The sequence below is a fragment of the Eutrigla gurnardus genome (genome assembly GCF_963514095.1).
Source record: "Eutrigla gurnardus genome assembly, chromosome: 7".
Taxonomy (NCBI): Eukaryota; Metazoa; Chordata; class Actinopteri; order Perciformes; family Triglidae; genus Eutrigla; species Eutrigla gurnardus.
Window position 1 is genome coordinate 9,346,300 of NC_139921.1, and position 2,848 is coordinate 9,349,147.

Here is a 2,848-nt window from a genome sequence, read left to right on the forward strand (position 1 = left end):
ATTGTCTTATTTTTTTTTTAGGTTGGAGCAGACAATGTAAGAGCCTTCTACAAGAGGACATTGGAACTGGAAATCGAACACAAAACACTTCTCATTAAAAAAGCAAAACTGCAGGTGGAGAAACTGGAGTACGAAAGGAAGGTAAGTCAGTAACTTAATTTATTGGCAGATTTGGGGAAATGGAATTGCCTTTTGCAGGAACGACAGAACAAAAGATGATTTGACAAATGAATGTGTGAAAAGGTAAAAAAGGCAGTGTTTGTTTTGTTATTTTATGAAAAAAATTGCTCTGTCATGGCCTCTCTCACAGCCCTGCCAGTAGGGTGGTCAAGGGTGATGGGGTCCACCACATCAGGGGGTTGTGGGTCAACAACGGGGGCCCTCTCCTTCCTTGCTGTTGCAATATTGTGGAGCACCACACATGCAACAATTATTTTACATGCCCGGTCTGGGGCCACTCGCAGACTGCGAAGGCAGGTGAACCGGGCCTTTATTAGGCCAAATGTCATCTCAATCCTGACCCTGGTTCTGCTAAGGGCCACGTTGAAGCGGGTTTGTGGCCCTGCATCAGGGTCAGGATAGGGCGTCAATAAAAAGGGCTGGCACGCGTACCCCCTGTCACCCAGCAGCACTCCACTGAACAGCCCTGCAGATAAAAAGGAACCATGATCAGTATCAGAAAATGCAGTTTTAAGAACAAAAAACACCAAATAATGAGTACATGTTGCCATACCCTGCTGTAGTCTGTGGCACAGTGCAGACTCCCTGAAGATCCGGGAGTCATGGACCGACCCAGGCCACTTTGCCACAACACTGGTGACCATGCAGTGATGGTCACAAGTCATCTGCAAAAGCATTTGGGGTTAAAATACTTCCACAAGATAAAAGCATTAAAGTCAATGTAGCATCAACGTGCATTTGACAGGAGTCCATGGTGGAGTGCCGTGTGAATATTTCCATATGTGCTTAAAGGGAATGAATGAGCTTGATTTATCCAGGCTACTAATTTTTTTGCAAACCCTTGGTGTGAATGCAGGCAATGTGTCATTATGACCGAAGTAAGAGTATCCTTTCAGTACTTGGATTAATAGTGCACTTTATTTATTCCTATGTAAGAGTTTAATGTTACAGCAACAATCACATACATGACAGAAGAAATATAGCTGCTTGTGGGAATTACCAGACATCTATGGTACTATAGCCTACTACATGAAAATAAGTAGAACAAAGAATTAAATCCACACTTAAAGCAAGATATTGGTATGCAATTTAAATGTTCTGTGTGCATTGTGCATAGCAAATTACAAGTGAAAGACTTACCTGGATGTTGAGGCTGTGGAACGACTTGCGGTTTACAAAATCGCATTCATTCTCCCCCAGACTGGCCGAGATGGGGATGTGAGTGCAATCCACAGCACCTATCACTCTGGGGAACCCTATGAAAGGAGTAGGCTGCCTCTAATATAGCGTACAACAGTCCACGTCATAGGGTCATTATTATTGATGGATCAAGTACACATACCTGCTATGTCATAAAAGCCCTCTTTAATTGCATGCATGGGCAAGTGGCCAGGGAACACCACAAACGCATCCAGCACCTCTGTCAGAGCACGTGCCACCTTGTGGATTGCGCTGCAGACAGTGTTTTTACTTATGTGCTCTGCGTCACCCACAGCATACATGAATGTGCCGGTCGCAAAGTACCGGAGCGCAATGCACACAGTCTGTGTCACTGTGAGCGCGTGACTCTGACGTGTCGCCCTGGCAACATATGGCTCCAAGAGCTGACACACATACACCAAACCTTCAGATGAGAATCTGTAGGCTATCTCTCATACAAATAGTCGTCAGGGAAAGACAAAGGGTTTTGCCGGTCCCTGAACACGCGAGCTCTCCTAAGAGACCCTCTCACAATACGCGCACCGAGCTCCACAGGATCTTCCACAAATGGGGATGCCATTTTCCAAGAGAGCTGATTGGTCAGTAGGCGGTGCTTATATACACGTTGATCTCTAATCAGGAACATAACCTGCTCCGGAGCAGGTTAGCTTCACAGCGTAAGTAACCATGGCGATTTACCCCGGTAAGAAGTGAACCAGCGTCGTAGGACGGAAAACCCAGGGTTAACGCTCAACTTACCTCGCTAAGCCCAGATCCTGCTTCGTAGTACAGGCCTCAGGTTGTCAGTGGAGTTGTCGTGGGTGATGGTGAGTTTTGAGATAGACTCAGAAAGACATGTGGAGAGAGAGGATGGGTTGATGGACTTGAGGTTGCGTAAAGTGATGGTGCATGTTTGCTTCTCGTGGGGGGAGGGAGTGAGTTTGAAAAGTAATGGCCAGATGGTCGGTGATGCGAAGGTTGTTACTGGCCAGGTGGTGATGCCAGTTGAACAGATCAGATCCAGGGTGTGGCCTTTATTATGGGTTGGAAAATCTACATGTTGGATGATGTTGAAGAATGAGAGGATTTCCAGAAGTTTGGTTGCCGGTTTGCAGTCAGAAGAGTCAACATGAATGTTGAAGTCGCCCAGGAGGAGAACAGATGGAGATATAGCACAGAGTAGGGTTAGAAATGCAGATAGATCAGAGGGAAAGTCAAGGTCAGGCTTGGGGGGACGGTAAATGACTGCAATGACCAGGGGCTTGGGACCAGATAGTTTAAAAGAAAGGGATTTGAATGATGAAGGGGTTGGGATGATGTTGTACTGGTTTTGATGTGATGGTGGTGAATGATAGCAATTCCACCGCCAGTTCGACTGTACAGACAAGGTTTGTTAATGTAGGAGTATCCAGGTGGTGCGGCTTGATTTGGTGAAAAATTTTAGTCCATAGTTTTTGGCCAAGAAAAT

At 45.9% G+C, this 2,848-nt stretch overlaps 1 pseudogene across 1 annotated transcript; it reads right to left on the reverse strand.

The window, feature by feature from the left end:
- Positions 1-272: 272 nt before the first annotated feature.
- Positions 273-1,960, reverse strand: LOC311015618 (putative nuclease HARBI1; annotated as a pseudogene). The gene is made up of 4 exons: positions 1,523-1,960; positions 1,321-1,436; positions 734-845; positions 273-646 (listed from the first exon to the last, which is right to left on the reverse strand). The product of its transcript is annotated as a putative nuclease HARBI1 (transcript).
- Between the last annotated feature and the right edge of the window lie 888 nt (positions 1,961-2,848).